The sequence below is a fragment of the Triturus cristatus genome, chromosome 8, assembly GCF_964204655.1.
Source record: "Triturus cristatus chromosome 8, aTriCri1.1, whole genome shotgun sequence".
Taxonomy (NCBI): Eukaryota; Metazoa; Chordata; class Amphibia; order Caudata; family Salamandridae; genus Triturus; species Triturus cristatus.
The window spans coordinates 1,293,180,903-1,293,205,559 of record NC_140591.1 but is presented as its reverse complement, the minus strand read 5'-3'; positions in this window follow the sequence as shown (position 1 = coordinate 1,293,205,559).

The window sequence follows — 24,657 nt, the reverse complement described above, 5'->3', positions numbered from 1 at the left end:
CCCCCTGAGAGAGAGAGAGCGAAAGAGAGAGAGAGAGAGAGAGATAGAGAGAGAGAGAGGGAGAGAGAAAGAGAGTGAGAGGAAGGGAGAGGGATAGAGAGGGAGAGAGAAAGGGAGAGAGAAGGAGAGGGAGAGAGAAAAAGAGAGGGAGAGAGAAAGAGAGGGAGAGAAAAAGAGATGGAGAGAGATAGAGAGCGAGAGAGAGAGAGAGAGTGCCGACACTTGCGCAGGGGTCAGAAAACTGCAGCAACTTCAGAGCCGGAGCATAGTGTTCTTTCCAAGAATTTTACTCAGACTTTCAAACTGATAGGCGAGTATTTAAAAAGAAAATGGCAGTGAAAAATATTTTCCTAAAATAAATTATAAATTTGAAAGAGGGTGTTGTAAAAAAAACTAATGCACAATAAAGCCTTAACATAGTCAGCTATGCTAAATAGGATAAAACCCTACCTTGGATTTCAGTTACAACACAACGTTAGAAGAATTTTATTTTTGCGGAAATCAGGAATTTTACCATTAAAGCTGCGCTTGTGACCTATGGAGCAACCTATGATCAGTGGCTATGCCCTCTAGGTGGCGGCGGACTGCAAGATCTTGATCATGTGCTGTTTACTGTTTGGGTTTAAACGTGCAGGTATATTTATTTATAAAGCATGAGGTAACATTGTCATGTGTTTAATGTCAATTATTATCCTAGCTCTTTATTTTGAACTTTGGTGACCTCTACGAGGCCTAAATCAATACATTGACTTGACCTGATCACTTCTTGATGCTTTTGCATTTATTGTCTGACACAAAATCGCCCGGGGAAAACCCTGTGAAACTGGACATGCTGACGTCCTGGTATAACCGTCCTTCCAAGCCTCTGTCTTGGAGAAGCAATGACGAATATATTTTCAATGATGGCAGTTTATTTAGTTCTGTGTTGTTCAGCATATTCCAGCTGTATGTTCAAACATATGTTTTTCTTCAGGGTTCATTTTTGTGAACCTTCTTGTCTACGATTGGTAAACATCCACTATCACATAACTTTTCACACGGATATGAAAGTGCCACATCTCCTAGGTCCCTTGTGCAGCAATTTGCACAATGCTTTACTTCAACACAGTAAAAACATATAGCTCTATCTCTTTACAGAGCACTCATCACAACAGTTTCATGTAAGTTCTTCATTATCTACAAATATAACACGCTAATTGTGTTTATTTTTTGCATTTGTTTACGCATGGCTATATCTTTAGGTCTATGGGTATGGTACGTGCACTGCTAGTGTATTTGTGACCATATTTTATCAGGTTTTTGGAGAGGTAAGTCCATGCTCCTAGGGTGTCACTTCTCTGAACAAGGAGTGTGGGGATTCAGTATAATTAGTTGCAAGCCCAACCTGAGAGAGATTATAAAAAAAACCACAGATCAGACCGCACAAATCCAATATAAAGGAACTCTAGCATGTTGGAATTGCAACAATTGCAATAATATCATCCCTGGTTCATACATCACACATCCGATGAAAGGCTACATCATCAAACTTAAAGTAACAGCCACATGTGACACAGCCAATACAATATACCAACTAAAATGCCCATTTGGAAAAATATACATGGGACAAACAGAAAGAAAGATTAAAACACGTATAAATGAACACAAAAGTAACATCAGGACTCAGAACCTCAAATACACAGTGGCAAGCCATTTCCTAGAAGCTGGAAATCATATAAGCCAACTCAAATTCAACATTCTGGAAATTATTGTTAAAACGGAAGGAAGAGACAATCACAAAACTTTATTACAACGCGAAAATCACTGGATTCGCACACTTAATTCCATGAAACCAAATGGGATGAATGACCGGATGGAATTTACATGTTATCTCTGATTGTACTAACAGTAAACATGTGTATTAATTATTTTATTTTACACAGATGAATGTTTTATATTGCAGACTGTCAAATGTGTTTGATGTTGCACGCATAGTCTTTTCTCCCTATCAGTTCTCAAACAACAAGTCCCATTTCTATCTTTATCACACAACTTCACATTAACCCACACTCGACCCAGCGTTCACACACTGACGGAGGCACTCGGCACGGCTGTCCACAGCATGCGCTAGAAACCTTCCCAACACGAAAGTAAGTAACTTTAGAGAGCAAGCGTTACTTTGTGTCACACACGAAATAATGGGAGACACTCGCTTCTCAATCGTACCACTGCTATGGCGCACGCTCGCATTAGCATAAAGATTGCACTTCGTTTCTTTAAACACTCACCCACAGCTCTTTTTAAATGCACGTACACAATTTCTTTTTTAGCATCTTTGCTGAGCCCCATAGTTACATCACCCTAGACTTAGCTTTTAGACCACGACACCAACTAACAGTCACTAAATACCGCCCCACCTTAATCACTACCGAGACACGCAGAATGACTAATTACAATTAACGCTAACGTCTGTAATATTTTTCTTTAGTGATACAAAGTGACATTGTACTACAAACGGCTCATACATTATTTACTTTTAGATATTCCCCGGAAGAAGGCATCACGCCGAAATGCATTGGGAATTGTAAACTCGTATTATACGACGCATCATCGAAATGACATATGAATTTCGTGATTAAAGAAATATAAACTACAAAAAACTTTTGAAGAAACTTTATTGAATTCAATTGGGTAACAACAATCCAACATCGACACACCAGTGCCCAGGGGACACGCCCAATGTTTAAGGGCTTGCAACTAATTATATATCTTTAGGTCCTCATTTACAACTTGTAGGCGCAGGGCAGTGCTTCAAGGCTTCTTGCTGCACTACCGTGCATCAAAAGGAAAAGGCAGGATTTTTCTGTATTAATGAAATACATTGCATTCCTATCCTTTCTGCCTGTGCTGGCACACAAATTGGTGCCAAGCGCCAATGCAGGCAGACTTTTACCTTGCTGCACAGAAACAATCAATGAAGGTGTTTTTCTCTTTCTATGGGGCATATCAGCAACATCCGGCGATAATTATCGCTCAGCGCAAGGATAATTATCGCCGGGTAACGTGGATTTTTATCGCTGAGATAGCATGCTATTAGTAACGCTTATCTCCTCAGCGATAGAAATCCTCACGCTAACTGCCTCACGTGAGATTATCACTGGAAACCCAGCGATAATCTCACGCAATGTGGCATTAGCTAGTTGATAGGGACTCACAAACTTAGCCATGATATCCACCTTCCATAGGATATCATGGCTAAGTCAGTCCTGAAGCAGGTGTAAGGAAAGTAGCGATAACAGGGGTTATCACTACTTTTCCTGACGCTATGCTTCATAGCGTGGGGATTGATGATAGGAGAAAGGGCGCTTAGCGACATTTCTCCTGTCATGTTAGGTCAGGAACGCCCACTTTGAATCTCATTAGAGATGCAAAGCTGGGCGTTAGGAATCCCGATGCTAAAGCAAGGTCTCACGCGTTAGCATGGCCTTGCCAATTAGGCAATAAAATTATCGCCGTTTTTCGGCTGAAAACAGACGCAAAAGCGGCGATAATTTATGATCGCCAGCTTGTAAATATGCCCCTCTGTTTGTTACAGAGTACAGGACACATAGAAAGAGGAAAAAACAAGGAAAAAGAAAGCTATTTCTCCTCATTAAGCCTCCCCAGGGGAGGCCCACAGTTTTGGCGGATTTAACAGGTTTACAGATCCTTTTAAATCTTCTAATGTGTCAAAATCCCATGGGTTCTTGTGTGGGAAAACCCACAGCAACACCCATGGAATGCCTCTTTGACGTAGAGTTAGGTAGCGCATCGCTTTGCACTGCCTTGCCTTACTCCATATCTATGAGGTTATGCAAAGCCACGCAGGTTGGTTTTGCGTTGGAACATATTTATGATTGAGAGGCCTGTGCCACCAGAGCATCATAAAACGTGATTTTTCGGCAGCAGGTCTCTTGTAAATAAGGCCCTTAATTTCTACATGTCTATATCAGTACTTCATTTAACCCCTTCGCTGCTAGGCCTTTCCCCCCCCCTGTACTAAGCCTTTTTTTGGCTATTCGGGGTAGTTTGCGCTTACGCCCCTGTGACTTTTTGACCACATAAGGAATCCATGCCAAATTTGCATCCTTTTCTTCCAACAACATGGGGATTCTAAAGGTACCCAGGGTTTGTGGATTCCTCTGGAGGGGACCTGCGGGGGAGGAAACTCTTTTGTTTTCTTTGGGGGGTAGGGTGGGGCAATTGCATACCCATTCTATAAAACAAATAAACCCTGGCTTCTAGGGTGCTTTCTGTTCTCCGGGGGGGCAAAGAGACTGGAATTTTGTGGGGGGAGGGGTGGGGGCATTGGCATGCCTTTATTTGGGCAACCCCCACCCCTAAATTCATCCGGGACAAAAAACTGGTGTCTAGTGGGCTTTCTGCCCCTCCGGGGGGGCAAATTGGGTGCTACTGCCCCCATCTGCCCCCTGGGGGTCAGAAAGACTGTACCTTTGTGGCAGAGGGGTGGGGGCATTGTCATGCCCATATTGGGCAGCCCCCACCCTAATTCTAATAAAAATAAATACATCCCTGGTATCTAGTGGGCTTTCTGCCCCGCCAGGGGGCCAGATTTGGGGCTACTGCTCCATCTGCCCCCGGGGGGGGGGCAGAAAGACTGAATGTGCCCATTTTAATATGGGGGAGCAAAGGTTCTTGCCCAAGAGGCCGCTCCCCCCTCCCTGGTGCCTAGTGGGTGGATCCCTGCTTGTGGATCACCCTCCTGCAGCCATTCCAACGATACCTCTCCCGTCTTTCAACGTGCTCAGGGGGCTGAGATAGACCCCTGAGCATGTAGAAAGGCAAATGAAATGAGCGTCTTGGCTCATTTCAGTTTCCGTTTCACTGAAATTACATCAGAGCGACGTGCGCGCTGATCGTCAGTTCAGGGAAACCTTGGGGGGCCTCGGGAACTGGGGAAGCTCTTCCCCAGTTCCGAGGCTCTTGCGGGGTAAATGGAATCCCTCTGATGCCTGCACCAGAGGGATTCCCAGTGCCATGGCGTTGGACGCGCGGGAGCCGTCCGATGCACATGAGCACTGATGTGTCGGAGGGCTTCCACGCGTCCGACGCATCGAAGGGGTTAAAGAGCAAAAAAAGTTCCCTGAGGTCCTTGGGCTCAAACAGGTAGATGCTTCTCCACCTACATTAGTTACTGTTCTTGTTTACAGCACTTGACTGAGTTACAAATATACATTATATATATATTTTTTTAAAGCCCTTCATACCCAGTGTAGAAAAAGTAGCCCTTTAATTGACTATGATTATGTAAAACGGACCAGATAGCGATAACTAAAAACTGCTTTTCAGATTAAGAGAGAACAAACCCAATGTGTTTTGGTCTAGAATGATTGTGTTTTTAAAACTGGAATACCTATGCCATAATCTTCACACATTAGAAAATGCTCCATATCTGTTTGCAGTGTTTGTTGAATTGACATTATTCCTAACAAAAGAAAAAAAGGGAGCACAGTGCCATATACCAGTAAATCTAAAATAAAGCAGCCATTGTGTAGAAAATCTGCAGAACAGTTGTGTTTTTTCGGTGAATATTTTATACATGCACAACGGCACAGAAAAATATAATGTAAAGAAACAACTTTTCCGTGGGAGATTCTTTTCCTGTCACATTTTAAAGACTATCCCTTATCCTATGTTGATTATAATTAGTTTTCCTTAAATGCAATACGTTTCTTCCTCATTATTGTTTCATGTGTTTAATTATTCACCTGATCGGACAGGCCTCAAAATTATACATCTTCATGCTCTAATCTGCCACAAGCAGGAGGCTGAATGCCCATGTGACATCCAGGATTCCATGCCTATCATTGATACCTAGCATGCTTCGCTGACATTTTGATTTGCTTTATTTCTCACCAGGTTAGCCACTGTCTCTTCCATGCCTGTGGTCTCCTTAGTGTGTTCCACCATCATATGTGCAACCAAGAAATAAACTAAACAACACAGGGAAAAACGTATTACCCAATCCCAGTGGCAACTATAAACACAGTCTGAAACTATAGGAAGGATAGTGAGCCATCTTGAAAGAGGGTTACTTGGGCATCTTGGAAAGCGAGAGCAGATTCATGCTGGCCAGGTCATGCTCATAGACAATGAACTCATATCCATGCCACCATCTGAAACCACCATGTCACTGTAACCACTATATATCCTACTAAATGTTAAACTCAGCCAACATACACCTACTTAAGCAATTCCTTTCATAAAATTGAGCCTTGTCAACAAACACACAGCCCAACAGTGTATACTAGATGCTCAGGAGTTTTAATGTAATCATTCTTGCCAGCTTCTTTTCTAAGGGTGTCAACAGTATCCACAGTACAGCCTTAATTGTTACCACAATGCAAACCTGCAAGAAAATATACAACACCCTTTATAAACTGTTGGGTGAAAGATTGTCCATTGTATAATCAATCCAAGACATGAGTAATAGATTATCATAAAGTGCACAGCCACACAACCCTTATCATGGTATACAACAAAGAAAAGTAATCTATTATCCTAAAGTGCACGGCCACACAACCCTTATCATGGTATACAACAAAGAAAATCCTGATCACTGGTGACTTCAACCCCTGGGCCTGTGACGTGACTGAAAGCCTGGCAGCCCTCTTGAAATCCTACAAATAGTCTGCTTCAGTTAGGATGTGAGTGCCAAACTGACAACTATACACATTTATGATCTACTGTTCAGAAATAACTAAGAAACCTTTCCCATGAGGGTATATATTAAGCATGTCTCATCCCCTCTATTATTTTCATCTACTTCTCAATTCACCTATACCAACCACTGCTACTGCAGAATAGATTTGCAACCATCCAACTCAGAAACTATCCAGTACATCAAAATGTAAACACAGACCTGTTCAGTGAAATGTATAGAGACATTACAACTAACCTCCTACATGCCACTTAACAAAAAGGCTTAATGTAAACAGTCTACCACAAAACACTTGGGCATCTGCACAAAATGGCCCTTTTAAAAACAAAATGCAAGGCATCATATCAAACAGTGAACCTTCTGAGCTGAGACAAGTTTGCAGAAACCTGGATTGCCAGTGGTGCAAGTAGGTGGCTGAAGAGAAGACACTGTTTAAGTGATCATGAGGATTAGTCATGAAACCTTGAAGAGTTTTAAATGCCCATTTCAACAACATCCTTTGCAAAATCTTAATAAAAAACAACAAAACAGCTATAATATGCCTCAGAATTCAATACTCTATTGCAATGTGGTCCACAACAGATCCTGGAAATGTTTAAACAGTTGCAATGAGTGTCTGGAGCTAAAACAACGTGGGTTCAGTCCTTTGACTTCAACTGCAACTGACAACTACTGATTATGGAAGTGGAGTGATCTACACTTTGGGTGTGATGAAAAGTGCAACAGTTTTTATCCTGTAATGATTGCTGTTCACTCTGTGTAGTTCCTCTGACATCCAACTGTACATCAATGACACACAAATCTAATTGGGTTTAGAGAGCAAGCAATTAATCCTTGTCAGCTCCACCATATGATGTTTCCAGGTGTTTTCTAGGATGAAACATGTTTTACTGTCCATGAAAAAAGTCATGGCTGAGATTCTCATTATGAGAGGATCGGAGTCAGACATCTTGCTTTTCACTTGGGGTAAAGATCAGGCACACTTGGGGGATCACACGAGCATGTGAAACAAGATGGCCACCTCCAAGTAAACCTCTGTGAAGTCTGATTTATCACTGATTATATTCTGCCTAACTGGCGATTTAACCTGCTTGGTTTCTCTCTTGGGTGCTGTGTCTGGCTGGCGCTTAGTTTTGGTGTTGTCGCTGGGACATTTTTGGCAGCCTAGCAGGTGTTTTCCTGCTTCAGCCTTTTACCTCATAGGAATATAAGCTGCTGCCGAAGTTTCCTGCCAGGAGGACAGAGTTACTTTAAGGAAAGTGTGCAGCTGAGGCCTAAACCACACCCGCAAATGGTTTCAGCAGCTGCACAGTCTCTTGTTACAGAGATTGCCATTTATTTCTTCCCACATCTTCAATTTAAGCTAATTAGCAAAATGGAAGGGAAAAATGTGCATGTTACGGCTAACAAAAGAAAAGAAAATATTCCTCATCTACCAGTCAAGTCCAAAATTGTGGCGTCTGAGGAACCTTCTTTATCCATTTTAATTAAGAGGAATTGCAAGCTGTTCATTCCAATACAGAAAATATTGTATCAGAAATTAAAAATATGCACAAAGACATGGCTAGTCTTTATATGAAGGTCTCTGACAAATGAAATAAAAATTCAGGATAACAAATCCAAAATTGACGGTGTAATGCCTAATACAGCAAAAATATTGCAGGTGAGTAGTTTATTGCTTGATTTAGAAAATCGCAATAGACAGTACAACTTGCATAGTTTTAATTTGTCTGAGGATATTGAAGACAATAACTGCAGACAATATTTAGAAAAATTACCTGTTCTTTTACACCTTACTTTCCCAGAAAAATTAGAAATTGATAATGCACAGAGAATTCCTTCAGAACGTAATCCAAGCCATATCAAACCACGTCAAATATCTTAAAGGTTTTGCGTCATCATCATCTGGTGGTGGTCTGGAAAGCAGCACAAAAGATCCTGTCTTTGATGGTCTACCACCATAACATTTTCATACACCAAGACTTTGCTAAAGAAACGCAAGGAGTTCTCGGACCACAGACCACGATTAAGAAGCCGTGGTATAAATATGGCCTTTTTGACCGATCTACTATGAGACTATGGAAAGATGGTTTTGTCAAGTCCTCTCAACACCCAGAGGATCTTTGTTTCTTCCTGCATTAGCAGTTATCACTCTAAATGAGCACGAATGTAACTGACACTTGATTCCGATGTTATAATTTTTTCTTTAAACTTACCTACTTTTCAAAGTTCTTCTATGAGGGCTTTATTTAGCCAGGTCATATACACGTGTGCAATTCTGAGCTACTATTTATATTTTTATGTTTGTCGATGTTGTTTTTTTTAGTGCTTGTCTGCTTATTTCCTTTTCCTCCATTCACTTCATGTTAGAGCTACTTTTTATTCTCTTAATCTACTTGTTTTTTTATTTTGTACTGTCCACAGTCTTCTATATAATGGATAATATTAAAGGTATTAAAATTGTTTCTTTAATGTTAAAAGGTTTCCAACACCCTGTTAAACTTACTAAGGTTCTAGATTATTTAGCTAGACATAAAATGTATATTTACTTCAGGAGATTCATATGGATGATACAGTTTTACCTCATATGAACAAAAAATGGGTTGTTGTAATATTATTACTTATCTGGTGCTTAATAAGAAAATTGGAGTCACTTTCTGCTAAAGTGCTAAACAAACGTTCAGATTCAGAAGGTCGTTACCTCATTGTTAAAATTAAAATTGATAATACCATTTTGCGCCTAATTATTGTGTATGGTCTATATCATTTTTGGTCTCTTTTCACGTCAGGAATACTAAAATTAGGTAATGTCCCGCTTATTATTGGTGGTGATTTTAATCTCATATGTGACCCCTTATTGGAGGTAACTGCCTGCTTGGACCGGATATATCTGTCAGACGGGTTGGAGTCGGTACTTAATACACAGATTGTTGGCATTTGTCTTGAAGTCGAGTAAGATGGAAGCAAGTATTTACAGGATTTACTTTTCTGCAACGCTGAGTCCTGATGATGGTCCATTGGGCCATTGAAGACCGAAACGTTGACACCACACCCTTATTAACTTGAAACATTACAAATCGATCTTTGTTATATCCCATTTATGTGAACATTTGGATGATTGATTCATTGGGATTGAAGATGTTTTCTACACTGTTTTAGGTAAAAGGAGTGACTGCACTTCCATCAATCCCTTGATAGAGTCTGGAGAGTTGAAGGGATTGTCTGGTAGTGCCAGTGTTGCTATTAATAGCAAAGCTACATTTTGTTTCAGTGCTAATCGATCTGGAAAACCTTTGGCAAATTATCTTCGTATTAAGAAAGATAAAAATCAAATGAATGCAATACATAATTTTAATGGTCTAATTGCTTTATCTTATAAAGAAATACTTAATGAATTTATGAATTATTCTTCAACTTTATATAATAAGCCCCCGTCTTGTGACATGGTGCACATTGATAACTTTTTAGAGATGTGTGGTTTGTCTAAAGTTACTGTCAGTTAATAGTATTTTGGAGTTACCGATTAAATTAGCAGAAGTGCAAACAGCTATTAGATTCCTTAAGTCCCTGTCCCAATGGTATTACTGCTGAATTTTAGAAATAATTTTCTCCCTATCTTTCACCTCATTATTCAAATTGTTTACTCATTTTGGTAGTACAAGATCAGCTTCTGGGACCTGTACTGAGGCTTTAATTATAGTTTACCCAGAGCAATAACAAGGATCCCACTATTGTCTCAAATCGTCAACCTATTTCCTTGATTAATAAAAACTGTTAACTTTATGCAAAGCTTTTTACAACCAGGTTGGCCTCTATGATCGATACTATTGTTCATATTGATCAATCTAGTTTTATGAAAAATAGGCAATCAGTAAATAATGTAAGACTACTCTTCCAGGCCATTGAGACTGGTCCATCTTTACAGAAACTATCTGGTGTTTTACCATTGGAGGCAGAAAAGGCTTTTGATAAAGACCATTTGCAAAATCTTTTCCATAACTTATCTGGTTTTAACTTTGTCAGCTCATTTATTTGTATGATCTCAGCGCTTTACTCTGGTCCATCTGACAAACATTTCATGAATGCTCACATTTCTCATACATTTTTCTTTTTTAGGGATACCAGACAAGGTCGCCCCATCACCTTTACCTTTTCTTCTTGCAATTGAACCGTTACTTATTGCCATCAGAAATTGTGCGGAAATTGAAGGCCTTCTCATAGATAATGTCCCTATCAAAACATTAGCTTATGCTGATGATAGACTCCTATATATTGGCAATCCTGAATTTTCCATTCCTCCTCTATTAAATCTGATTCACAAATACTCTCAGATTTCAGGATATACTCTAAACACTAATAAAACAGAATTATTTCCTTTAAATGTTTGTTGTGCCCTTGTTATGATACCAAGCAAAGATAAACTATGGCAAAAGGAAAAACTTAAATATCTTGGTATATTATTTTCTCACACCATTAAACAATTGATTACATTGAATTGTGATTATATTGTCAATCATATCGAAGGCAAATTTCAGAAATGCTCCGCCTTACATTTATCTTGGGGAAAAGTTGATTCTACTCAAATGGTTATTGCTCCAAATAATTTCTACTTTCTTTTTCTGATACCTATTCAACTTCCTCTTAAGTTTTATAAAAATATAGATAAAATTATTTCTAAATTTATTTGGAATAATACATCTCCTCAAATGAGTAATAAAATTTAAAAAATGACTAAGAACAATGGGAGTTTTGGCTTACCATATTTCCTTAATTATCCTAAAGCGTTTTTTAAAACCAAAGTTCCTTATGGTTCCATCATACAGAGCTTTCTAGTCAATCTCATGGCTTCTTGTTGAACAAATTCTGATTTCTCCATTTCTTCTACCTGGTTTAACCACTATGGCTAACTCTTACTGCCCTACTTAAAAAAGTCATAATACTGAAGTCTTAAAAAATAAGTGTTACAAGATTTAGACTTGATTTTCCAATCCTCGATTTCACTTACCTTAAATGTATTATTATGGTTTAATCCTGTGACAAAGCTAACTTCACACCCTACATGTTCGCAATCCTGGTTTATGGCTGGTATTTTTCATTTAAAAGATTTTCATCATAATAACTCTTTTTTGACTTTTCATGAGTTGCAGCAAAAATGTACAATACAAACATCAGATATTTATCAATATGAACTTTTGTGTAATTCAATCCTTGATTCATTTCCAAGTAATTTTCCTCTAAAGACAGCTTCAGATTTAGAAATGTACATTCACACAATTGCTTCATCGTCACATGCAGTATCATTGCTTTACAAAAAATGGATTAATTTGAAAGGGGAGAATATTAACATTCTCTCATCATTTTGGAATAAGGAATTGAATTTATTAATATCACGTGGAAGACAATTTGGAAGAATAGTATCAATGGATGGTTGCCTGTCTCTCTATATCAACAAACTACATTATATTATTTAACTTTTTATGGACACCTTTAAGGTTATTTAATGCAAAACTCTAAGATTATTCTAATCTTTGGAATTGTAATCGTCATGCAGGCTTATTAGGTCATATGCTTTCTGAGTGTAATATTGTTCTTACATTTTCGAAAGAAGTTTGGATGATTACAAAAATATTTCATATCACAGATAAACTGTCATGTGACATAGTAATTTGTAAATCATCTTCACTTCAAACAAAGCTATCTGTTACTAATAGCAAACTTAGTGATTTCTTTTTTTATTTCGGCAGCTTTAACATCAATTACTACCAATTGGAAAAATTCTTCATTGTTATCTGTACATGCACGGTGGTCCTGGATAATATTTTCCAGAAGAGGAGCTAAATTGACTTTGTTGGGTGTCACTCGCAATACTCCTAATTGTCATTTATTGTGGAACCCTCTATTGACAATTATATGGATTTACATTTCAGCTTAACCCTTACTGATAACCTATTTAACTCTTTCTTATTTAGATCGATCGGTTCAATTTAGTAGCTCTTTTAAGTTATACTTGAAATGCTGTTTCACTTTATTCCCTTTTCAGTTTCAATTTACTTTTAACATTATCACATTTGAGAATGTATAGGTACTTTATTGGCTTTACTTTGATATTATCTTACAATTGGTATTGCTACACGCTTAGGTATCATATTAATGAAATGAAATGAAAAGAACATTTATAAAGTGCATGGCTACCCGGAGGCCTGTCAGTGCTGGGTTAGACTGCACGGAACAAAATGAGGAAGATTAGGGGAACAGGAGAGTTTTCAATTGTCTTCGGAAAGGTAGGTGGTTAGGTTCACTTTGTGGCTGGAGAAGCAAGGCATTCCAAAGTTTGGATGCATTAAAAGAAAAGAGGCGACCTCCACTTCTGGCCCATTTAACTTACAGGATTGATACCAAATGCAGATCATTGGAGCGGAGGTTCCTGTTGGCTTTATAAGGCCGAATTAAGGGTGCCAAGAGAGGGGGGCCATACCCTTGAAGGGTTTTGTGAACAATGCAAAGGGCTTTGAAGTTTACCCTCTCCTTCACCGGCAGCCAGTGCAGTCAGCGAATCAAAGGTTTAGCCGAAGAACGATTGGATATGCCTGAAAGCAGTCTGGCTGCACAGTTTTGGATCCTTTGGAGTTTGGTCATAAATAACGCTGGAGCACCCAGAAAAAGGGCATTGCCATAATAAATCCTAGAAAGTATCAAGGACTGGACCAGGATTTTCTTAGCCCAAGGGGGGAGGAGAGGCAGCACTTTCCTATCCATTCTGAGCAGGCCGAAGCAGGTGGCCACTGTTTTCCTTGCCTGCACTTTGAATGACAAATCCTGGTCAAGCCAAATGCCTAAACCCTTTATTTCAGTTTTGAAAACAGGGAGGGGGCCCATGCACGCTTGTTAAATGGTAGCGGCAGTTTCAGTCGATAACCTTTCAAGTATTTGCCCGGCGGTAATCGCCTCTCATACCACTCGATAATTTACCAATGAAAGAGGCAGGCGCCGGAGACTAGAAGGCAGGAAACAAAGTTTTATTCCGTCGGAGCAGAACACATCAGATCAGACAGCAAGGTATCGTCACGAGGTGCTCTAACCGCATCTCTGAGACCTGGTCTCTTATACACCGGTTTATTGCTTTATTACACATAGTACATTCTTGAGATTCTCTTGATGCATGAAAGAACATCCCCTGAAGCCCCGGCTCAGATCCGATCCCACACATAGTTACAGTAGAGGTTCCCACCCTACCCGCAGTGGGAGATGGCTATCGTGCAGCAGGGAATTCCGCCAATTCCCAGGGGTGTGTGCGACCGGCCGGGTCTCAGGGGGTAGGGGCTTTGATCCACTGTAATCCCTTTGATGTGGGGTGTTTCCCTTACAGTAGGGGCAATAAACTGCATCCGCAGGGCTAGGTGATGGCCTGGGACCAGTTCGGACAATGGGGCGCAGAGGAAGGGGGTTATCAAAGGTGCGGCATGACCATGTATGGGATGTCGGTTGGATGTGGTTCCGTAGCAGGGTCGCGCTGAAGGAGAGGGTTTATGGCCCGCGTATGAGAGAGCGGGGGTGGCCGGCGCGCGGGGGGATGTTCGCAGCGCCAGGGGGAAGCGCTGGTGATCGAGAATGAGCGGGGAGTGAGTGGGGTGCCTAAAATGGCGGCCGTGCATTCGCTGTGCGTGGCGCTGGGGAGAGGCAAGATGGCGCAGATAATGTTCAGTTTGCAAGCTAAATTTCCACAGTCCTCCCTTTTAACATATCTCGCCAGCTTGCCTGGCCGTCATTTATCTTCGTTAACCTTCAGCTATAATATCGTTAATGTCTTTCGTACATTCCTTAAAGATACAGAGTTTTTAGGGCATGCAGGAGTAATCTGACACATTTGCTTATAGTTACTTACAGGTGATAAAGTAGGCGAGGAGGTAGTACATACAGAGTTACAGTATAGTCGTGTACATGGCCGGTGTTGTATGGATGTTACTATACAAAGTTACATTTTGTGAACTTCTCAGTGTACAGTCGGAAGTGATTGATGCAACATCATGAAAACTTGATAAGAAGATAGCTAATATAAAAAGGTGGTTGGGAGAGGATTTTCAACTTTGACATGGGTTCTTCTTTCCAGTGTCCTTTTTTTATAAAGAGCCATCACTGGTAAGCTCTCATTGTTGTTCTTCTTTCGTTGGCACTGTTGAGCACCGGCGGTGGAGCTAAGGTCCAGCTCAAATCCAATTTCTCACGTTGCAGGGTGTGATCATTCACTGTTCTCCGATTACAGCCCTGTTCCTTAACACAGTTCACCATAGGTACTTTGAGACAGGGTACCTGCTTTTTGTTCTTCTGTGGGTAGGTCAGATTCATAATCCATATAAAAGATGGTGAGAGAGAGAAGGGTGTGACATGCTTCGGGACGCCGAGGGAAGAGGGGGTGGAGTGGGATCAGATAAAAAAAATGTGGACCAAGGGGAGCAGAATCTTCCAGCACTGGGCCCATCAATCGGGCCCGACGGGTTGAGACTTCAGGCACGCTGGTCGGTGAGCAGGGGGCCTCGATGTAGCCCTTCGCGCTTATCATCCTGAAAATGGTGTCTCGTCTCACGCCCTTTTTGCTTCGTAGCCTCCCCCCTGGTCGATGTCATAGATGTTCCGTGGTCTGCAGCCAGGCTGTGCGTCACGTCCGACCCCTCCCTTCCGATGGCAGCACGTTATCTTTAAATGGGTACAAGAAACAAAAGTCTTAGAGAGTTGGCAGGGAAGGCATTTACATACTTCATCCTCTCTCCCAACCACCGAGTAGTTGCGGACATGTTTTTATCGGTTGCTGCATGATTGGTGTCTTTTAACTCTGATGTTAGTGTGTGCGTTACTAATCTATTAATTATTGTTGTTGTGCAAGTTTCTGTGGGTGTCCCTGTCCATCGTCTGGCCCCCTAGGTGCCGATTCCTGTGCCCGATACTGGTTGCAGGAAGCCTGACATCTGTCAACCTTCTAGTCTATTAAAAATTCGAACCGGCTTCTCCGGCAGAGGCTCGTTCATCTCAACACAAGTTTTGTTATTACATATTTCCTTCCGAGGACTGCTAAGTTTATAAAAAGAAAGTGCGAGGTGCTACTGTCACGTGTTCACGAGTATCCATTTCGGGGAGGAACATAAGCTAAGCATTAATTTTGCTGGCGACAATAGATAGCCCTTTATCAGTTTAGGCGAAGTATTATTAGTGAATAAGGTCATCAGCTGTTTCGTACGAAATACTCTGAGGCGGCTAGTATAGGGCTGGGGTTATCTTGGGAGAACGGGGTGCTTTTAGACATTCTATTTCGGGGTAATTGGGCGGGGGTAATTCTGGGCGGTGGAGATGGTGTTGTTAAAGCTCTGAGAAAACGGAAACCACTGACATATAGTACCCGTGATGAGGGCCAAATTGGGAGACATCAGTCGTCTTACCTGTCCTTTCTTTTCTCAGCCAATTAAGCTCAATATTTGTAGAAAGGAGAGGTAGTAACGTGGCAAAGTACGGTCGTTTTGTTTCAGTCAATTTGTTCGAACACCACCGTGCTCCAGGCCAATTATACACTTACCGAGGAGGTATGTGTCGTTAATTTATTCAAACAGAAAAGAGGGTAAGAAGGCTTTTTAGTGAGGGAGGGAGTGAGAGAGAGAGAGAGAGAGAGAGAGAGAGAGAGAGAGAGAGAGAGAGAGAGAGAGAGAGAGAGAGAGAGAGAGGAGAGAGAGAGAGAGGTGTGCGTCAAGTAGGCTATTTGGCATACATACGATACAAAACGAGAGAGACATGGGTAAGATAATAGGCCACTTGGTGCACACACAACATGGAGTAGCATGGGTCTGTTCCATGTAAGAAAACACAAGCGGGGAAAAGACATAAATTCGGTGATCACGTACACACAAATGCCGGATAGGCTGTGACAGTACATGCATCAAGCGCAGAAACTTAAGATGGAGACTCAGGGCTACGTTGAGCATCGGGACCTCTCCTTTCCTGTCCTCCTTTCCTATGCATGCTGCGTACTTTCAGTATTTTGAAGTTTATCCTAGGGGGTGTCGTACCCTGTATTCTCCTCCCTTTGATCGATGGTGAGCATTTCAATCATACAGTGACGCTCTCTCCAAGTGACCTAAGCATGAGATGCACACACATTCATACCGTGTAATTATAGCACACACGCACAATCATGCCATACAGTTTCTTATGTTCTCAATGGTGGTCTGCACTTCACGCACTATCTCACAATGTTTGTCTAAATTTTCCCTGATATTGAACTCGGTGCGGTCCATGTCCACTTCATTCTTCAGTCGGAGCTTCGTTGTGACCTATAGAGGGGAAAAAGAGGGGAGGGGATGTGCAGTATTCAAAGTACCCCAGCGCGCGCAGACACGAAAAAGTTCTACTTACCACGTACCAAGCTAGTCGCAGGAATGGGTGATACCACAGACCTATTATTCTCTTTGTCCGAGACAAAGATGCTCTAATTTATTTCATTTCCTAAATTCGGGTTCCCTTGTCATATATGCATTTCTCAATCGGTCGTGTATTAGGGTGCAAGATACCATACCTTGCGTTCGGCATATACCCTGAGCTATGGTTGACCATGGTTTAACAACTCTTGGAAAAAGATAGGTGTGATGGGTACAAATTCCGTTAATCAAAAAAAAAGATTCAGGCAAATGGGGACTGCATTATCTGTTTTCTATTGCTTGGGGGTAACAATCATTTATTCAAATGAAGAAATCTCTATCAACCTATGTGATTAGTCATGGCACTGATTCCGTAATTCTTTCAAGAGACCCTTTATTTAAAACAATGTCAGCATACAAGATACGGGCCTACAACCGTTCAGGCCGGCCACGTGGTGGGGAGGCGTCGAGTGTCATGAGCAACGCTACTATGGCATAAAATCGGTTCCCTTCCCGCCCCTCCCTGACCATCATGTGTGGAAGCATCGTATATATATATATATATATATATGTCTCTTTTTAACACAAATGTCACGTGACTGGGACGCCATAAGGGGTTGTAGGCCTCTCCTACATCGGCGCCATCTTGGGGCGAGGTCGGGCCAGAGTACAGTCTAAGTCTTTCCATGAAGTAGCTGTTGGACCAGAATCCCTTTCAGTAGTTCGAGAACTTTCGTTAGCGTCAACTTTGCGTCAGCATGGCGTCACTGCGACCTCGTAGCAATGCCATGGTTCGTTCTTGGGGCGGGGCAGCAGGCGGGTTCTTCCGCCGACGCTTCGAACCAGTCTTTCTCACTGCACCAAGCGGAGGCAAGGTGGCTGCTGTCCGGGGCAAAGAGCAGTGGCAGCGGTTTGTCCTTACCGGAAGTCCGCGGGAGTCGAGTGTCAAATGACTCCAGCCGATTCTGCAAGGCTGAGGGGAGCATATTGTCAAGGGTGGGGCCCATGCCCAAGCAGACAAGCTTTCGAGTCCAGAATTGTCTCACGGTGGGCTTTAGGCCTGGATCCGGAGGAGTCGACCGCCGGAGTTCAAGGGCAGCAGTAGCAGCAGCTCTTCGGTACAGTCACCGGAGAGGAGCCAGCAGCAGTAACAGCGGCAGTTCGGATGGTACTGCCACCGGGGTGATTCCAGTAGCAGTGACGACAGCAGTTTGGATGGTATCGCCACCGGGGTGGGTCCCCGATTACTCGGCTGCGGGGGCCCACTCCTCGCGTTGGGTGCTAGCGGCAGTCCTGGTGAACCCTGTGCTTGGGTGGTTGCCTGGCGGCCGCGTGCAGGGGCGCCGGCTCAGCCGAACGGCGAATGAAGTGGCAGGGCGCAACTCAGCTGGCTGACGTGTGAAAGATGCGGTTGGGGTGCCCTCATCTGCTGGCGAGCCTCCACCTGGGGAGGCGGGGGAGGCCCGTCCGCGTCGCTTCCCCCCACCAGGGCATCAGCCCTTATTGAAGAAAGAAGAAAGAAAGCGGGAAGATCCGCACAGCGTGCCAGGGTGAAATTCAGCAGGCCGATGAAAAAGATGGCTGGGGCGTCCTCATCTGCTGGTGAGCCTCCACCTGGGGAGGTGGGGGAGGCCCGTCTGCGTCGCCTCCCCCCATCAGGGCATCAGCCCTTATTAAAGAAAGAAGAAGAGAAAACGGCAAGGCCCGCACAGCGTGGCGGGCTCCGCCTTGGGGTTGCCAGAACTTCGGCGCTTCGTATAGCCTCCGGCCTATTCGCACAGTCGTCCGCCACTGATGTCAATGGATTTTTGCATGGCTTTTATAGCCCAAAGCCGACTAAAAGAACCGCCCAAAACAGGCCAATGTTGCAATTTCGAGGAAGGAGAGGCGAGGACGGTGTCACGTGGACGTTAAGGCTTTGGGATGGAGGTTGCAGCAGACTGTCATGTAAATAGTTGTTTTAAAACGTGTTTTAACCTGGTTACCTTGTTGGTGTGTTCGTTATATCTTATAAGTTATTAAAATGTTATAACTATACTACTTCGTTGGAGTGTTTGTACCTATTTGCAATTTGATGACGAGCACAAGGAGGTTACTGCGCAATCGGAAAAATAACATAGACCAATTGCGCGCGATCTAGCCCTAGTTTGGTGACGTCGATGGTGGGGTGCCAGCAGGCTTCCGTTTGTGCAGGATTTTGTCATACTTATTGGGCGGGGTGGGCAGTAGGGCAGACATGTTTAGGTAGGCGAGAGTAATGGAGTCGGGCTACCTCGTGGCCGTTTCGACCGTGAGCTTGGCTCCTTCCCTTGGTCTCATACGTCCCACAAGGGGCTAACTCCTAGCGTTACTTTAGTTTTTGTAAGGTCAAAAAGGATCCTACCAGTGCCTTTACTATCTTGTCGATTCCTGTTCGTTCATCCTTCGCTAGCCGATTCATTCTGGTGGACTCTTTCTTTCTCATCTCTGGGTCGTCTAACGTTATAGCCGACGTTGTGTTCAGCACAGGAGGCTCGGCCGGCGCGGAGGCCGTGAGGACCGAGGCACCTGTACTGCTTTCGCTCGTGTTCGGGGGTTTTGGGTGTTGCACTACTGACTGGGAGGGTGCATATGGAGGGGGCATGTAAATGATCGGGGGGACCTAACAGTAATTCGTCATTCGTTCGCTGCTTGGAGGACAACTCAGGGTAGAGCAAAGAAGGGGTCCTAACAGCGTACTGTCCTGATGTTTCGGGCTCCTGTCTTAGTTTAGTTTCCCTTCTCTCCTTTATTTCTTCTTCTAACTTTCTAGCGGCAAGGTGAGCTGCCTTTCGTAATTCCTTTTCTGCTTTTACTTCTTCCCTCTTTTTCCGTTGCGTTGCTTCTTCGCGCCACATGCCGATACTGTCAAGCATAGTAGGCGTGGTCTTATTGCTACGCAGGGCTATTTCTAGCACTTCTATCTTATGGTCGTCGAAGGATCCCATCAGTGGCCACTGACTCTCGGGGTCCTTCTTTGTATATTTATGCCATAGCTTGGTATAAGCTACGGCGACTAGTCCATATTTAGTGAACATGTCCTTATTAGGGGTGCCCTCCAGAGGAGACGGATGGTTCACCTCTAATAAGCGGTCCGGGCAGAACCAACTACCAATCAGTGGGGAGAAGATAGGCATGACGGGTTTCAACGGGGACAAAAGTCAGCACTACCTATCTTTTCACTGCTTGCAAAGACTAGACAGAATATCTCTATTCTTCGTTATTTGTAAGCAGAGAATACCTCCAAAGAACTAATATTGAACAACTAGTGTTCGGACAATCAATCAATCAATCAATCAATGGGAGATAAAGATAGGCATGACGGGTTTCAACGGGGACAAAAGTCAGCATTACCTACCCTTCACTATTTGCAAAGACTAGACAGAATATTTCTATTCTACGTTATTTGCAAACAGAGAATATCTCAAAGAGCACTGTTCTTCAAAACAATCAATGTTCGGACAATCAATCAGTGGGGAGATAAAGATAGGCACGACGGGTTTCAACGGGGACAAAAGTCTGCGTTACCTACCCTTCACTATCTGCAAAGGGAGAGAGAGAGAGTATTTCTACTCCTCCCCGTTTGTAGACAGCGAATATCTCAAAGAGAACAATCAATGAGCACAATCAATGAGCAATACTAGTATTCAAAAAGCTTCGGACAATCAATCAATTATTTCGCAATTTGTCGTGTATCACAACCTTACCCGGACCGCGTGGACAGTTTCTCGTCTTCCGCCTCCAGCGCCCGATCGTCCTCTACTCTCCGTATTTGCCGCGGCACTCCTGATGGTTCCCAGTCAGGACCGTAGATCACTCGAGAGAGGTCTGCTCGGAACCAGTGAAGTTCGGATGATCGGCTGCCAGACGAGGGTCTATTGGGCAGGAGCTCTCCGATCGTTGCAGTCGTTCACTCTGTCGTCGGGACCTCTCCCACTGGATCCACGTGTCGCTGATGGGCCCCACGTTTGGGACGCCAATTGTTAAATGGTAGCGGCAGTTTCAGTCGATAACCTTTCAAGTATTTGCCCGGCGGTAATCGCCTCTCATACCACTCGATAATTTACCAATGAAAGAGGCAGGCGCCGGAGACTGGAAGGCAGGAAACAAAGTTTTATTCCGTCGTGGGCAGAACACATCAGATCAGACAGCAAGGTATCGTCACGAGGTGCTCTAACCGCATCTCTGAGACCTGGTCTCTTATACACCGGTTTATTGCTTTATTACACATAGTACATTCTTGAGATTCTCTTGATGCATGAAAGAACATCCCCTGAAGCCCCGGCTCAGATCCGATCCCACACATAGTTACAGTAGAGGTTCCCACCCTACCCGCAGTGGGAGATGGCTATCGAGCAGCAGGGAATTCCGCCAATTCCCAGGGGTGTGTGCGACCGGCCGGGTCTCAGGAGGTAGGGGCTTTGATCCACTGTAATCCCTTTGATGTGGGGTGTTTCCCTTACAGTAGGGGCAATAAACTGCATCCGCAGGGCTAGGTGATGGCCTGGGACCAGTTCGGACAATGGGGCGCAGAGGAAGGGGGTTATCAAAGGTGCCGCATGACCATGTATGGGATGTCGGTCGGATGTGGAGAGGGTTTATGGCCCGCGTATGAGAGAGCGGGGGTGGCCGGCGCGCGGGGGGATGTTCGCAGCGCCAGGGGGAAGCGCTGGTGATCGAGAATGAGCGGGGAGTGAGTGGGGTGCCTAAAATGGCGGCCGTGCATTCGCTGTGCGTGGCGCTGGGGAGAGGCAAGATGGCGCAGATAATGTTCAGTTTGCAAGCTAAATTTCCACACGCTGGCCATGAGGACTCCAGTACAGCTGGGGGGGGATTACCCAGAATCATAATCTCCGTCCTATCGCCATTCAGCTTCAGCAGATAGGCAGTCATCCACTTAAAGACCTCAGATAAACAAAAGAAGAGGGCCTTAGTCTGGTGAGTTGTTTGGTTAAGGGCCACGACTAATTGGGTGTCGTCGACATAAGTTACCATTTGAATTCCGAATGGTGCTATAATAGCTGCCAGGGGGGCCATGTATATATTGAATAGGGTAGGGCTTAGTGACGATCCCTGGGGGATGCCACATAGCAGAGGTTGAGGTGGCGAGCTCACATCTCCCTCAAAGACCTGGAAGACTCAATCCTCTAAAAAGAACAGAGCCATTTCAGGGCCATGCCACCTATTCCAATTTTTGTGAGGTGGTGTATCAGAGTCGGATGGTTCACCGTATCGAATGCAGCGCTTAGGTCGAGAAGAATGATTGCTGCCGACCCTCCAGCGTCTACAATCTTTCTACCTTCCTCCACCACAGCCACCAGGGCAGTCTCCGTGCCCTGTCGTGGGCGGAATCCGGTCTGAGAGGGATGTAGAACCCCATGCAATTGTATGAACACAAATTGGGAGCACCTCCATTCAGACTCCTCATGCCTAAGAGTTTAGGAATGTTAATTGACATTGAATTGTCATTCACCCATCCTTATTCAATTCAGCTCAGTTGTCAAACACATAAATCTGCAGCTTTCCTTAGAACATCATCCCTTTTATTTAAAAGTACTGTCAGGAAGAGCTGTGGAGAACCCTTGTAATATTGTGCTTAGGGCCCGATTACAACATTGGCGGTCTTACAGCAGATGGTGCAATGTGCCATCCGCTGTAGGACTGACAAAACCGTGGGGCTGCTGTCTGCCATATTAGGAGGTAAATCCTAGTCTGGCAGGTGGTACTTCGGGGGTTTGACAGCAGCGGTCTGTCAGCCTCATAGAACAGCCTAATATGGAGACCGCCACTGTCAGAGTGCCATCTGCACCTTCCTGCATTGTGTGGGCATACATGCCACACCATGCAGGAACTGGGGCTGCAAATCCAGGGGGGCACTACATGTGCACCCCTGCATGCACCCCCAGGGCCCAGAGGTGGCAGGGGGCAAAATTAGGGCCTCCTAAGTTACCTCACCACCACCTTTTTCATGGCGGGCTCACCGCCATGGAAAGGTTGGAGGTTTAGCAACTCAGTATTTGCTTGGTGGTGCCGCTACAGCACTGCCAGCATATTCCTGCCTCAGACCACCACGCCACAGGATCCTGGAGGAGGCTGCTGTCCTGAAGCTGACCGACTGCTCCACTCAGAATGCAGCACACGGTGCCGCAGTGTGGCAGAGGTCAGACTGCCACCGCAAGTACGACAGTCCATAATCCGGCCCTAGACCACAGTGGAAGCCTCAAGTAACAGCTATAGAATAACAAGGAACTTAATAAAATGACCAGAAAGTGTTAGAGGTGTTTCCTTTTTCCCCTAGTCCTATGTAAAGTTTGGCTAAATCCTCAGAAGTGTCTGAAAGGCACTGTTAATAAACGTAATACATTAATAGTGAACACTGGCTGAAACTAAAAAAAAACAATACTGAGACATCGAATGAAGTGGAAAATCCTGCATCAACCAAAACATACTGTATTAAGATGACTGCTGTGACATGCCAAGTGCTGCCACACTTATTTGGAAGTAAATAAGTTGCACTTGCCAAAATATTGGAATGGTACAAATTTGGGAAGTATACGACCTGACATGCTAAGCCCTTTTTTAGATGTATATCATGTGATTCACAAGATCACAGGGTCTGTGACTGCAAAATGCTTTTTCTTTTCTTCTAAACACAGCATGAGTTGAGGAAAGACTTTCTGAATTGCAAAATGGTTTACTGACTCATTCAGAATCACAATTAGGAAGGGGCATAAAAGGAGCGGTCCCACATTGTTGCGAATCACAATCAGATACATCCTGTAAACCTTTGAAAAGGTATGGGCACAATAAAGAAGCAGGAGCACCACTTGTAAAGTGTCAGCTGTTCCCATTAGACAGCTTAAACTTGGGGAATTGTGTCAGGTGACCTCAAGGGGAGCAGGCAGTGGGTCTTTTAACCACTGCCTACCCCCGCACACACCCCCCCCCTCCATTGTGTTTCTGTTTGGAAATGGATCTCTGCTTTAGTAGCCCGTCAAAGGGATGTTGAAAAGAGTGACCTGCCTAGTTAATCCTTGCTAGGGAGGCCATTCTGCCACCACCTGTAACTGGGAATTTTGTGACATGACCTATTAGAGACAACTTGCAAATAGTGTGCAATTTGGGGCCACTATTTGCGACCTGTCTCTTCGTACATCAGGCCCATAGAAACATATTACTTTATGGTAAGAAGCTTTGAATGGTCAATGATACAACAAGATATAGAATTCAAAAGTACATAGACATAAAGAAGCATATGCTAATGGACCTCTCGAAACTATTTCAGATCCAAGACCGTAGTTGCAACGTTTCACTGACTTCCCTTTTCATGTGTGTTTTGCTAATATGAAGTGTCACCCGAGGGAACAGCATTTAAAAGTATGGATTTTTTAAAAGCTTATCTTTCACCCCATTACGTGTTACCACTAGAAAATCACACTCCTTCCCCCAATTTAGCTCAAATACGAAAACAGAAAGTATCTTTCCTTTATCAAGCCAGCATTAATTGCTTTCCCTATCTTTCAGAATGCACATGGAAAAGCT